Source organism: Canis aureus, chromosome 6 (assembly GCF_053574225.1).
Source record: "Canis aureus isolate CA01 chromosome 6, VMU_Caureus_v.1.0, whole genome shotgun sequence".
Classification (NCBI taxonomy): Eukaryota; Metazoa; Chordata; class Mammalia; order Carnivora; family Canidae; genus Canis; species Canis aureus.
This window is the reverse complement of record NC_135616.1, coordinates 75,007,742-75,023,324: the sequence shown is the minus strand read 5'-3', so window position 1 is coordinate 75,023,324 and position 15,583 is coordinate 75,007,742. Positions and strand designations below refer to the sequence as shown.

Genomic DNA, 15,583 nt, shown 5'->3' with positions numbered 1-15,583 from the left:
TCTGCCATCTTGAATCATGTCAGTCTGGCATCTCACCAGTAAAGCCTTTCTCTGCAAGGCCTGTAGTTTCCCCAGGCTCCACCCAGCTTGTACAGAAGGCCAGCCCCTAAAATTCTCAGATTCTCCAAGTTGATCTGATTGTGATTTTATCTCCTCACCTCCTGCCAGCCCCACCTTTTGTCAATGTTTCATCCTGGGGTAAGGAAGGGAGTCAAGCATTTCAGGTGACCCTTCACCCTCTCTCCTCCCTCTTAATACCCGGAATCCACTCTCAGCACCAGGGGGAACTTAGCCCTTCCTCTGTGGTGGGAACTTCACTACCATCTTATTCCATGTTCCTCTCTGATCTGTGATCAGCTCCCTGATCAGCTCTCTAAGCTCAGGCTATCTGAAACTCCTCCAGCATTTTTGTTTTTTAATTTTTTTTACTTTCTCAACATAGCCTGGAACACCAAACAGTAGCTCCCCTACTCCTGATGGTTCTTCCCTCCCCTTCCATGAAGCTGTGGATGCCATTGATCCAATATATGAGAGCCACAGGCTAATCAGAGTCTAGGCAGTACCAGGCATAATATTTCAAAAAATATTATCCCAGTGCAGTAAGAATTTTGCATTTGATAAACGTCTTCAAATAATAAGTACAGGAATGATAGTCTAAGCTAGCAATTAGAAAGTCAATTGTTCTGATTAATGGTTGAAATACATTCCAGGTGGATTAACTGAACAACTGAAGAAAAATCAAATCATGTTTTAAAACTAACAGAAAATAGAAATGAGTACTTATCATGTCTCTGAAGGAGTACTTTTCAAAGCTTTAAAGTCATGGAAGAAATAAAATAAGAAAAGAGAAATTAAAATACTTTTTAAAATCAGCCCTGCCCCCCACAGCAATGTAAATAAATAGAAAGGCAAACAAAATCTGCAAAACATTTCTAGAACATGTCAGGGAATTTGGCATATAACAGAAACCAGCATTGCTTCGGTGTAGTGTAAATTGATGTCTTTTGGAAAGCAACTTGTCAATATTGGAGTCTCATTTCTAAGGAAATAATTTAAAAGAAGATTCAAGTTATACACGATTTCTATAATGCCGTTCATGTTGCGCTGGATGACCATTTTACACGTTGGACTCTCCCATCAGACACTAAGGAGACTGTGTTCCTCTCATCTCCGAGTACCAGAGTCTGGCACGTTGTAGGTGGCAAATGAATGGTGCAGAATAACCATTGTGCCATATTTGTATCATGTTAAAAATGGAAACAATCCTAATTTTCAATAAAATACAGTATAGTCACTTGACGAGGATGTAGTCCATTAATTTACTATCCAGTGTTATAAGACATGAAAAAAAAAGCGTACATCATTGTTGCGAGTACAAATCATAGAGGACTTACTCAGGTGTGCCAAATACTAACTTTCTTTACTCTTCTACAGAAGACTTACGTCCCTCCTCAAGCCTGCATCACATGAAGTGCTTCGTTCCTGGTTGGCAACATTTTGGGGACTCTTAGGAACGTATTAGGCAATTTTGTCCTGTTGTCACCCCCCCTTCCTCCCAACTGCTTGCTTTTCCCCTGTAGTTGTGCCTGGTACTTTGCTATCACCTGCCCTTTCTTGGCACCCACCGGGATAGTCACCGACTTCTGTCTTCTTTGGTCATAGATCCATGCAGGACTTGGGTTTTTCTGTGTTCCCTAATTCAGAGAGGTTCCTCAGGTCAGCCTCTGTCTTAGCCATATTCAAATGACTCTGAATCTGCGAGGAGCTTGGAGAAGTCGTGTTGGGTCCTCATGCCTGATGTGGGTCATGCAGCCACTGCTGTTTTCACGTGGTGCTATGCGGAAGGATCCCTGCCACACTCACCACTTCTCCAGGCTCTTTTCAGGAAGGTGGTTCAGCTCCCATCCACGAGGTCCTGGGGGAGCAGACAGTGTGGGGAATGGGCCCAAGACATGCATATTCCTTCTGATTCTTTGCAGCCCTGCCCTAGCCCCCTAACCCTAGTACTTCATCAAGTCTCTCAGGTGAGAAAAACTGATGGTGGCTGTGTAGATACTTGCAAATGCTCTTGTCTTTGGCCTAGATCTCAACTTTTGAAATCTTAAACCCAGTGATTGGTCATTTTATTATTTGTTTCTGCTCTAACAACCTCCCAGAGACAGGCTAGGAAGAGCAAAGATATAAAATACAACAGCATAAACCACAGTAAAGTTTAAACTCATTGCTTAATGTATCAAAACACCGGTCCACTACAAAATACTAAAACTAGCAGACACATCCCCAAAATTGCATGTATGACTTCATTACCATTGCGTAAACATTATCTATGCATATCTACACACATTATAAAGGAACAGGAAAAATATTAAGCTAATTGATATGCTGGTGAAGAGAGAGGATGGGTGATTCTTTTTTTTTAACACATTTCCTTTGTATTAGTTGTACATAAATATGAGCCATGTTGTTTGTGAAAAAAAAATCTATTTTACCTCCAAAAATACGGAGTTCCTGTATATTTTCCAGCTGGTCTCCCAACAAACCCTTATATGACTTCTTTGCTCTAACAAAGTGAATCTCCTTACCTGCAGCCTGCTCATGCCAGCTTCAAAGATTTTGCCTAGCCCAGTAGTTCTCAAACTTTAGCTACATCAGAATCACCTGGAAGGCTTGTTAAAACACATATTGCTGTGCCCCACCCAAGGATTTCTGATTCAGTACCACAGAGCTGGGCCCAGGCCTGAGAATTTACATTTTTAACAAGTTCCCAGTTGGTGTTCATGGTGGTGGTCTAGGGACCACACTTTTTTTTTTTTTTTTTTAGAGAGAGAGAGAGAGAGCATGCAAGCAGGGGGAGGGGCAGAGGGCAAGGGAGAGAGAGAAGCTTAAGCAGGATGCACTCTCAACCCAATGTGGACTCGATCTCACAACCCTGAGGTCATGACCTGAGCAGAAACCAGGAGTTAGATGCTTAAAGAAAAGCCACTCAGGTGCCCAAGGACCATGCTTTGAGAACCACCGGCTTAGCCACATCTTCCTCCTGAAATGTCTCTTCTATTTTCATCCCTCCCTCCTTCTCTCCCACTTCTTCCTCCCTTTCTACTTTCTTTCCTTCCACAAACACTTAATGAGAAACTAACAGGCATAGTGAGCATGACACACTCTTTAAAAAGATTTTCTTTTTTTGGCTAGAACCAGCCCGTGTTCCCTGCATTTCACTTAGCTTCTCTCAATAAATTCTCAGAACTCGGATTATTTACTCTGCACCGCTATCACTTACATAATTCAGCCAGTATATCAAAGCAATCCTATAGTATTTTGAATTTATTACTGCACATCTTTGTAGTTGTTTCACTTTTTCTCCCCCCCCCCCCTCTTTTTAATCAGCCCTTTTGTGTGCGTTTCAAACACTCACCTCTCTCTCCTCCTTCATGGCACAGAACCAGTGTTTGCTGACTAGGGCCCCCCCGAGGGGCAGGTGTCCTGTGTGTCAAGAGAGCACTGGCTGTAGAAACTTGTCTGGTCCCCACGTTTCCTAGTGTGATGTTGATGGGGGAACAGAGGACTAGCTGAGGACAAAGCACGAGCCCAGTAGCACATGGACAAGTCCCTGAAACAGGCAGAGGGACATTCCTCTATGGACTCAACTGCCTTGATGTTCATACTTTGCTAAGGGCAGAAGGCAATCATAGCCCAGCCCCCAGGAACCTGTAAGTCTACTTTAACATATAAAAATTCCTTTAGAAATTTTCACTATCTCTAAACCCCCAAGATACATGTTGGCAATCATTCCCCAGCACACGGCCCACCAATGCACATCTGAAGGGCCTCAAGACTCGGGTTTTATTAAACAATAATAAGTGACCTTTTCCCAACCATAGCTAGCCCCCTCAAGGTCCTGGAAACCTTGCTTCCAAAATTCCTTAGAGAGTACGCTATCCCCAGACCCCTCCCAGCTCCCAGGTCTACAATCAGCCACCCTCACAGGCCTGGGGCAGCAGCTCTTCCTGCCCACGGGTCCTGTCCCTGGGCTTTACTAAAACCACCATTTTGCACCAAAGAAGTCTCAAGAATTTTTCTTGGTGGTTGGCTCCGGACCTTACCTATATCCAAAACTTCATCAGTGTGGAATGCCTTTTGCTCTGTCCTTGCTGGTCAATTTTCCCTGTTCCTGTTCCTCATCTACAGTAAGAGAGCCCCCAACCGCTCCCAACAGGCTCGACTCATCAAAATCAATTCCCAAAGACAATTGTGCTGAAGGGACAGAAACAAACTATTTACTGTTTTAAAAATGGATTTAAAAAAAAAAGAATTTTGAGATGCCTCCGTGGCTCAGCGGTTGAGCATCTGCCTTTGGCTCAGCATGTGATCCCGGGATCCGGGATCGAGTCCCGCATCCGGCTCCTTGCATGGAACCTGCTTCTCCCTATGCCTGGGTCTCTGCCTCTCTCTCTCTCTCTCTCTCTCTCTTTTTCTGTGTCTCTCATGAAAATAAATAAATAAATAAATAAATAAATAAATAAATAAATAAACAAACAAATGAATAAATAATCTTTAAAAAAAGAATTTTATTGTAAAAGTTGTAATACAGTTTCATAGCTTCTAAATAAGAAAATTAAAATTTACCTATAACTCCACCATATAAAGATACCCAGTTTTAATATCCGAATGCTTATCTCTCCTGGTATTTTCCCACAAAAGTAAACTCTTCTGAAAACACTTTTTTCCCAAGTCATATTTTTCCGTTTGCTGGTGTACCCAGACTTATTTACTGATGACATTTCATCTTTTGTAACATCGTTTCAGATGGTTACAGAGCATTATATCATATACAGAGACTATAAGTTCATCAACCAATCCTTTATTCGTTAATAATCACTTTTTTAACATAAATAATGATTCAGTGAACATCCTTATTCAATCATCTTTGTACACCTTCCCATGATTTTACGAAATGAAACTTTTAAAGATTTTGACGCATATTGAAAAATTGCCATCCAAAATATTTACAATTTCTCAATTCTTTGCTTGGAATGGGGGAGGGGGTCAAGCCTGTGCTTGCAGAAACTTCCTCCTGGAGCTCCTGAACCTGCTGCATAGCCGGCATCCTGGGGTGTCACTGCATTCCTGAGAGAGACAGAGCCTGAGACAGAGACTGTTTCCTGGGTCCCTTGTTTTTCTCTGTCTTAGCTGACTCCTTTATTTGCTCTAGCATATTGCTAATCATTTACTAACAAAGGAAGTTAGATAGGTAAACTTTTCCAGTCTTTGCATTTCTAAAAATATCATTATGAATAAGATAACAAAGTTGATCTAATGGACATATACTAAATATAATACATACTAATGAAAGAAAACATACTCTTTTAAAATACAGACTTAAAAAAATTTTCAAGAATTGACCACCATAGTAAATCATAAATCAATTTTTCAATGAATTTCAAAGAATTACTATCAAACAGATCTTATCATCTGATCACAAAAGAATCATGTTAAAATTCAGCAACGAAAATATGCCATATACCATATTTTTAGAGCCATGTATTTGGAAATTTGAAAACAGATCTCTTACATACTAGAAATGTTAAAATAGAAATAAGATGAAATAGAAAAAAATTTCAATATAAGTGATAAAAAAAACCACTAAATTTCAAAACTAAATTAACATTTGAGGGAAATTTATAAACTTCAATTGTATTAGAAGAGAAGAATGGCTGAACACTAAATAAGTAAACTGGAGTAAGTATCCAACTAGAGATATTAAAAAAGAACCACAGAAGAAAACCAAGTAAAGGTGAAGAGGGGAAAATGGAAGACAAGAACAAAACTTGATATAGAAATAATAAAAAAATAGAGACAGCAAGAGCAAAGTAATTAACAAAGCTCTGGAAAGATGATGCAAGTAAGGAAAACAGAGGCACTCACAATACCAGGAATGAAAAAAGAGTAACAAGATTAAAGATAATAGAGGAATGTTATAAATAATTTGAAGTCAATAAACTTGTATTCTTAGGCGTAATGGACAAACTCCCAGAAAAACATAACTGGTAACAACTGCCTCTGCATGAAAAATGCAACTGGTAGCAACTGCCTCTAACAGATTCATAAATGCGAAAGAAATTGAATCCTAAGGAACATGTTGGGCCCAGGCAATTATAAAGGTGAGTTCTGACATATATTCAAGAGATAGAGGTAGATAATCCAGATGTATTCAAACTCTTTAAAAGAAGATACTGGGAGAGGCAATCGCCCCAAATTTATTTTATGAGATTAATGGAAGCTGGATCCCCACACTATACAGAAAAAGTATGAGAAAGAAAAAAAGATCAGCCATATTTATTGTATTCATATTTATGAATACAAACTTAAAAAAAAGATTTTATTTATTTATTCATGGGAGACACAGAGAGAGGCAGAGACACAGGCAGAAGGAGAAGCAGGTTCCCTGTGTGGAGCAGGATGCGGGACCCAATCCCAGGACCCTGGGATCAGGACCTGAGCCAAAGGCAGATGCTCAACTGCTGAGCCACTCAGGCGCCCCTGAATACAAACTTTTTAAAAGCCTAGGTTAAATATTCCAAACATAATCTAGCTTTGTCTTTTTTTTTTTCAAATAATATAAGTAGATTGCAAGAAGTTATATTGGAAAATATCTTAATATAATTCATCCCATTAGAGATTTAAAGAGATACTCATCCCAATAGATCTAGAAAAAATTTGAGATGACATTCGACATTTATCCATTAAAAAATTAAATTAAAACCAATCTCCTAGTAAACTAGAAACAGTCATTTTCTTTACCTGATTAAAGAAATCTATTTTAAAAAACCAACCAGTTACAGTATTAACATGGTAAATCATTAGTGAAACATTAAAAGTAGTGCTTTAAAATTCAGGAACAAAATTAAGATTGCAGGGAAGATCTGAGCCAGCTCGGCAAGGCAAGGGGAAAAAAAGAGAAAAAGTATAAGAATGAAAAAAGGATGAAACAAAATTCTCATTATTTGCCAGTGATATGAATACTAACATGGGAAACTCCAAATAACCTACAGATTTATTATTAGAATTACTGACAGGTTAGCAAAATAGCTAAGTTTAAAATCAATACACAAAAATTAATAAATTTGGGGGTGCAGTTAAGCGTTTGCCTTTGGCTCAGGTCAAGATCTCAGGGTCCTGGGATTAAGCCAAGCATTGGGCTCCCTGCTCAGCGGGGAGTCGGCTTCTCCCTCTCCTGCAGCCCCTCCCTCCCACTTGGGCTCTTTCTCTCTCATGCTCTTTCCTCAAATAAACAAATAAAATCTTGAATTTAAACAGAAAAATACGATCTCAAATTTTCATTTACAAAAGCAGCAAAAAAGAAAAAAAATGTAAGACTCTAAAGATGTCTTTTTTTTTTAAGATTTTATTTATTTATTCATGAGAGACACAGAGAGAGAGACAGAGACAGAGGGAGAAGCAGGCTCCCTGCAGGGAGGCTGATGTGGGACTTGATCCTGGGATTCCAGGATCATGCCCTGGGCCGAAGGCAGGCCCTAAACTGCTGAGCCACCCAGAGATCTCCAAGATGTGCAATTCTTTAGAAAATATAGAAAAGAATATGACTTTTTTGAAAGATATTGGAGAAGGCTTAAAGAAATAGACATATGTTTGTGGGAAAGGAAGGTCAAATTTGTAAATATGTACATTTTCCCCGTCTTGATCTATATGTAGAATCAAAGAAATTCCAGTAAAAATTATAACATGGTTTTCTGTGGAATGTGACCAACTTACTCTGAAGTCTGTTTGCAAGAGCAAAGGGGCAAGAATATTCAAAACCCTCCCTGAGGAAGCATAGGATTGGTGATCAGGGTAGGACAGCATGCTGTCTCTGGTATTGTGATTTATTATAAAGCTGGAGTAATCACAAATGTCATATTCCGAGAGGATAGACAAACAGATCAGTGGAGAAGAATAAGAGATGCCAGAAACCGTCCCACACATAGATAAAAACTTGATACATGAAAGGCGTGGTATTGCTGATTATTTACTTACATGGGGAAAAGCAAATCAAGTCCTTCCTTATACCATATGCAAAAATAAATTCCAGATGGATTAAAAATTTGAATATAAAAGAAAAAAACATTTAAAAGAACTATAGTGGAAGAGAATCATGATTTCAAGGGAAAGAAGGGTTTTATTTTGTAACTACATAAATCACAAACCAAAGGGAAAGTCGATACATTTAAGTACATTAACATACTATATATAGTTGAATACTTTGATACTGCTTATGGAGGTAAAGAGAGAAGAAAAGCCACCAGGTCAGAGAATACAATTGCAACACAAAGTGTAACAAAGGAATGTGCATGCAGAATTTAGGAAAAACACCCACAAATCATAAGAAAAATAAAAATAAATCAAGAGGAGCACCAAAAAAGGACATCTCACTTTTCACTGGAGGAGAGACCTGGAAGGGACCCCAAACACACAAAAAGGTGCTCAGTAAGATGAGTAATCAGGAAAATGCCAATTAAGAAACCACAATGAAAGAACATTGCATACTCAACAGGTTAGCCAAGATTTTAAAAATCTGATGTCAAGAGTTGGAGATGATGGAGAGAAACAGAAGCTCTTAAAAACTGTGGGTGAAATGCTTATTACAATGAGACTGGAAAGCAATTCAGAATTATCTAATAAGATTGAAAATGTGCATACCTTATGACCCAGCAATTCCACTGCTGGGCACAGACTCCAAACTTCTTACACATGGCATGTGCACCAGATGACCTGTAGGAAAGCGTTCATGAGAGTGTTGCATATAACAGCATAAAACTGGAAATAACCCAAATGACCCTCAACCATAGAATGCATCAAGTGTAGTGTGGCCATAAACTGGATGAACTATATAGTCACAGGGGTCATGAATGCATCTCAAAACATCATCTTAACCATCAGGCATTGCTGGCGGGAATGTAAAATGGTGTAGCCACCTTGGAAAAGAGTAGGGCAGTTCCTCAAATAGTCAAGCATAACCTTAACCATATGACCCAGCACTTCCACTACTAGTGTTCTCAAAGAAAATAGAAACATAGATCCATGCAAATACAAAATCAAAAACAAAAAAAAACAGAAAACAAAAAAACAAAAATTAAAAAAAAACCAAAACCTCAAAATACAAACAAAACAAATGAACAAAAAGCCCCCCCCCCAACTGCATGAATGTTCACAGCAGCATTATTCATAATAGTTCAAAAGTGGAAACAACCAAAATCGCCCATCAGCCATGGATGGGTGAACAAAAATGTAGCATATCTACACAATGAAAGAAGGAAGCACCGAGACGTGGTGCTGTATGGTGCTGTACGGATGGACGAGCCTTGAAAATGTTACGCTACGTGAAAGGAGCCAGTCACAAAAGATTACATGTTATATGATCCCATTTACATGAAACGTACAGCACTGGCGAGTCCCCAGACACAGAAAGTGGATCTGCGATTTCCAGGGACAGGGAGAGGAGAGGATGGAGAGTGACTTCTTCTTCTTCCTCTTCTTTCTTTTTCTTTTTTTTTTTTTTTTAAGATTTTAGTTATTTTTTTGAGAGAGAAGAGAAAGAGAGAGAGAGAGAGAGAGAGCACAAGTGGGGCAGAGGGACACAGGCAGAGGGAGAAGCAGGCTCCCCATGGGGAGCCCCATGTGGGACTCGATCCCAGGACCCCGGGATCACGCTCTGAGCCGAAGGCAGAGGCTCAACCGCTGAGCCGCCCGGGTGTCCCCAAAATTCCCTTCTTTAAATTATCCATTTGTTTACCATCGTTTCTCTCTCTCTTTCCCTTTCTCAGTAAAGGCTCTCCTAAGATCTGGTTATCTATCCTTGGTTGTCTACTCATATTTTAAAACATCAGGTAGGGAGTCCCGTGTACACGTATGTGCTTTGCTTCACACGGGTCGGTGTGAACCAGCAGATACCCTGACGCCTAAATGCCATTTGGGGAGTATCTTTTCCCTGGAACCATTCAGTGTCTCAAGAGCAAAAGCCCTATGCTGGGTTTTGTTTGGGAGTTTTATTTGTGGCGGTTGGTTGTTCTGTGGTCCCGGGGAGGTTGGTGCGTGGCTCCTGCGTATTTGGAGCTTTGGTAGCATTCTCTTTGTATACCGGATTTCAGCAAAGCCCCGCTTTCCAACCCAGATCTCACTCCTGGCTTCATTCCCCTTGGCATTTGCTAGGCCCACATCCACTGGGTTTTGCAGAGCACGAAAGCCCTTCCTCTATTTTCCTGGGATACGCAACCTCCCCACTCCCCCAACCCTGTTCCTAGTCTCTGCTTCATCAACTGTCACTCCTTCATCTCTTCATTGCTTCCGAATATCTGTTGGTGTCTCCCATCTTCTGATGACCTCTCTGTTGGTCTCTGCATTACAGGGTTGCAGGGTTCTTGTCTCCAGGAGCCAAAGAATGAATCTCGAGGACACGAAAGGGTGAAGTGAAGTGAAGTCTTATTAAGGGAAGGAGGGAAGAAAGCTCTCTAGAGTGAGAGGGGTCCCAAATGAGTTGCCACTGGGGGCTTTTACTGGCAGTCTTTTATCGAGAACTGTCTGGAAAGCTTGTGGCCTTGAAATTCTTGGACCGTGTTGGTTTGAGCAAGGACTATTGATAACATCCTTAATGACTTACTTCTTTGAGCTCTGGTCATTTTCTGTGATTACAATGTAGTTGCCAAAAACAAAAAAATAAAATACTCCCTAACATTATGGGCCAGGTGGTCTGGTTTGTTCCCCTATTTCTGGATTTGTCTGCCCTCAGCATGTCTCCACATTTGGGGTTACTATGAGCCTGGTCACTGTAGCCCCCTGGGTGAGCCTTGTCCCCAGAGTCAGGCCCTCCTCTCTCTCCCTACCTAGACCTTTTTTTTTTTTTTTCCTACCTAGACCTTGACCCTTTCCTGATTCATCTTCATTGCTCCGAGTTTATACATCTGATTCCTTCTTCTTATTTGCAGGGATCTTTGAAGGGAGAGGAGAAAACATGTAGAGTAAATCTGTCACCTTTAACCAGAAATTAGGTTACTTTTAAAATAAAAATAAGAAAAATAAATAAATAAAATAAAATAAAAATAAGAAGCAAAAACACTCATGTTTATTGAGCCCTAACTACGGGCCAATCAGTGGTCTAAGAATTTCACATGTATTATTTTGTTAATCTTCACAACAACCCTAAGAGGCAAGCGCTCTAATTTTTTTCCTACTTTACAGATGAGAAAACTGGGAGATGGAGACAATAAATCACTGCCAAAGATCTCAGGGCTAAGCAAATAGTGGAACCAGGATATAAACACAGACAGCCTGACTCCAGAAGCACAGTCCTGAATCATCCTGTGACATTAGATAGATGACGATAGACAGGAAGGTAGATCGATCGATCAATCGATCGATCTATAGATAGAAAGTAGACAGATGGGCAGATAGCCACCCAACCTGAAGGGCCTATGCTCAGTGGTGGTAGGTGAAAGAGTAAAATCTGTGTCCTAAACTGAAAGAGTGAAAATCTGCTCAGAATGAAAAATAAAAAGCAGCTTTGCCCTTAGTCGGGTTGGCCAGACAGATACAAACAAACAAACAGAAAAACAAAAACAAACCTAGCTGCAAAAGTAACAAGAAACATTGCTTCTCCCAAAGTCCGGCAGCAGATGTGAAATGTCATGAATAGAGCCCCCCCCCCCATGTGAGGGACCACTATTCTCGTACCCTCGATGCTCCCAGACTTGCTTTGCTGGAAGACCCAGTTGCTCAACGGCCCTCGACTCCTCCAATCCCTAAATCACTTCCACGTATCCTAATCCTGCATTGAAAACAGCCATCAGTTCAGAGCTGAACCTCACTTCCCTGAGACCTTCCTCAAAATGACTCAGCAGGAACCCAAACCTTACAAAAGATGCCTCTCCTCTTCCCTCTTGCTGAGCTTCACTCTACAGTTCCTCTGAAATACTCTCCCTCGCTGCATTGAGTCAATAAATGTGATTTTGTCCCTCGGCAGCTTTGTGCCTGGGTGGTCTTGGCTGATTAGGTACTGGTATGTGTGTTCTTAGAGATTCATTCCTTTGGCTGAAATGCATGAACTTTTTAACCATGACAGAGCCCCCCGAGGGGTCAGACATGGAAAACCTCTTGAAAGTCTTAGGGAAGAGGGATCCCCTTGGGTGGATGAAAGACTGGGACTTGGAAGTCACCCCTCGCTACTTTGTATTTGTCCTCTGGTTGGTTTAGGACTCTCGTCTTGCCAGGTCTCTGGCACTGACTCCTTCCAGGAATCTTCTGGGTCCTGTGTCTATTTCAGTCCTGCCTGGGGCACCTGCAGCTGCCCTTTCTGAGCTGGTGACTATCTCCACCCCTTCCCTCGGAAGTACCCACGGCAGTCAGAGGGAGCTTCCCTAAGAGGCTTAGCGGGGAGGTAGGAGGTGTCGCCCTCAAGGCCAAGGCCTGAGGAAGCTTCCCTACTGAGCCTCTGTCCCAGCCTGGACTGCGTTAGGGTTAGGGCCTGGAGGGAAACGGGGGTGAAACGTCACTGCTTCTGGAGATCTAGTGGAGGGGTCCTCGGGGCTTTGATGGCTGTCGATGAGTCCCTGGGCACAAAAGGTCATCGTTCTGATTGTCGTTACTGACGTTATTGATACTTTTTAAGCTGGTGTTGTTTTTGTTTTTTTTGTTTGTTTGTTGTTGTTGTTGCTGCTGCTGTTGTTTTGCTGGTGTTGTATTTTTGATCGGAATTGGATTGGATTGCTCTGAGTCCCTTACATCGGTCTTCTTTCTCAGCCCAAGTGATTGGCCCCTCATTTCACGGTTGAAGAAACCCAAGCCCAGAGAAGTCGTGGCTACTTGCCCGGGTTGGAGACAGAGAGCGGAGCTCTAAAATCGCAGTTCCCCTGACCCCGCCAAAGGTCACTCTGATTTCTCCCCGCAGAGCAGGAGAACATTGAACATGGGGCCTTGGGAGAACCACCTGGGCCTGAGGCCTGGGAGCCGGGACTAAGCCCGAAGCACAGACCGTGGGTGCTTAGTGGGCAGAACCACGGGGACCAGAACCTTGTTCCTATTTCTACCTCCCCAACCGGGAACCTCCCTGTTAACCCGCCTCCAGAGCCGCCCAGCCCCCAGGAGAGATGGGGCCCTGCCCTGGGCTCAGGTTAGGTAAGCGGAGGCTGAGTCCTTGGCAGCCATCGGGAAAGGAAGGGGGGGAGCAGGGCCCTGGCTCTGCCCTGGCCTCCGCAGGGTGAGTGTGGGCGCAGGAATGCGTCGGGCTCTGAGCCAGGCCACACGGGTCTTGGCCTTGCAGCAGTTCTGAACTGACAGGTTCAAACCAGTTTGTGGCTTAGCCCACACTTCGGAACAGAATGGGGTGGTGCTGGCAGTTCTTGGTCGGGTTTTTTTTCCCCCTACCCTAAACCAGGCTGTCCAGGAAGAGTAGGGATGAGGCAAGAGGTGATGGTTGGGACAAATGTGCTTCAGGAAGGTGAGGATGCTCGCTCAAGACCCTGAAGGCAGGTGTTTTGTTTTTTTTCTTAAGATTTTATTTATTTATTCATAGAGACAGAGAAAGAGAGAGAGAAAGAAAGAGAGAGAGGCAGAGACACAGGCAGAGGGAGAAGCAGGCTCCACGCAGGGAGCCCGATGTGGGACTCGATCCTGGGTCTCCAGGATCATGCCCTGGGCTGAAGGCGACACCCTGAAGGCAGATCTTAAACCCCCAGACCCTTCGGAGGGTTTATGGGCAGTGTCTAGGCACTGGTGTCTCTTTCATTCCGTTCTGCTCTCCTGAATCCACTCTCACCCTTTTATCCGTTCTTCATACAGCTCCCAGAGTGAGCTTTCGAAGTGCAAAGCTAACCGCGTCACCTCCCCCCGCCCGGCCTGAGACTCTGGTGGCCCCCTCTCTGGCATCAAGTCCAAGTTCCTCAGCATGGCAGCCAGGCTCTGCTCTAGAAACGCCCGCCTTCACCCTCGCCTGGCCCCTCTCTCCTCACTGCTCACCAAGCTAAGCTCAAGTTCCCGGAGCCGGCTATGTGCTTTCCTGCCTCAGGATCTTTGCACCTGCTGTTTCCACCGCCTGGAAGGCCCACGGTCTCCACCTCTTAGCCCATTTCCCTTTCTTTCCTGAAGTTTATAAGTAATACTTCAGATCCGAGCTCCTCATCTTCTTCAGAGAAGTCTCCACCGATACTGTACCCCTCACAGTACAGGCCGTCCTCTTACACGCTCTAGAAATACTCCTAAAGACAATTGTCACTAGGTATTAATGTCCATCTCATCCTTTGCTGGGCTGAACTGGATGTTCCATGAGGACAGGGACCCCATCCTGCTCACTGCTGTATCTTCAGCACCATCTGTGAGTGAGTCAGTCACACTCAGTGTATTGAGGACCTAGTAGTCCGACTAGCTGAGCGTCTGCTATGCATCAAACATCATGCAAATTCATTTACGATCTTCCTTTAGGTAATCCCCATGGACTCTAGGCTAAGATTCGGGGCTCCAGAGATGAGGTTGAAATAGTATTAGATGAGCTTGTATGTATGTGGGCACCTGGGGGGCTAAGTGGTTGAGCGTCTGCCTTCGGCTCAGGTCGTGAACTTAGGTTCTGGGGATCGAGTTCTGCATCGGGCTCCCCACAGGGAGCCTGTTCCTCCCTCTGCCTGTGTCTCTGCCTCTCTCTCTCTGTGTCTCTCGTGAATAAATAAATAAAATGAACTTAAAGAAAAAAAGATGAGCTTGTATGTGTCAAAAAGCAGAGGCCTGGCACATAGTAGATGCTCAATAAATAATAGTCAATGGACAAACCCATTTGAAAGAAGCAACCTTTTGTTGAAGAAGCTAAGTTATACATTTTTCAGCTGCAAGAGACAAGATGCCCTAAATCACATAGCTCGTAAGTGCCAGACCTGGGATTTGGACCCAGGTCTGGAGGCGCGAGTCCAGAGCTCATCTCGTGTTCCCACTGGGCTCTGCTGGCCGGTGGGGAGCCCGGAGAGGAGCGTGACTTTGGTCTGCCCTAGAGGGACAGACGGTAAAGCCGATAAGGAAAAGATACAGACCCAAGAGACAACCTGAAGACGTACTTGCTCCCACGATTTGGAACCGAGAAAACTGATGTAAACAGTAAATGAAACAAGAAATCAGAGAAGGGGGCAGCCCGAGTGGCTCAGAGGTTTAGCGCCGCCTTCGGCCCAGAGCGTGATCCTGGAGACTCAGGATCGAGTCCCACGTCAGGCTCCCTGCATGGAGCCTGCTTCTCCCTCTGCCTGCGTCTCTGCCTCTGTCTCTGTGTCTCTCATGAATAAGTAAATAAAGTCTTGAAATTAAAAAAAAAAAATCAGAGAAGGGAGAGACCCACCTGGCAGCAGGTGATACCTGCAGCGGTGGAGGCGCAGGAGAGGGCATGGTGGGGGGAGAGATGGCAGGAGGAAGGGCAGCGGGACAAGCCAGGAGGCCTGGAGGGGGAGGTGGCGTCTGGAGCTGAGGGTCTTGTGTGGACGCAGCGGCAGCTGGCTGCTCTGGCCATGGCAAGCCATTTGACACTAGTGATTCCACGAGCAGCCAGAGGCCGGCAGCATTCCAG

At 43.4% G+C, this 15,583-nt stretch overlaps 1 long non-coding RNA gene across 1 annotated transcript; it reads right to left on the bottom strand.

Annotated features, from left to right (window-relative positions):
* Positions 1-4,842: 4,842 nt before the first annotated feature.
* Positions 4,843-9,217, bottom strand: LOC144315277 (uncharacterized). Its single transcript, XR_013381025.1, has 2 exons — positions 8,695-9,217; positions 4,843-5,124 (listed from the first exon to the last, which is right to left on the bottom strand). It is a non-coding gene; the product is annotated as an uncharacterized LOC144315277 (long non-coding RNA).
* Between the last annotated feature and the right edge of the window lie 6,366 nt (positions 9,218-15,583).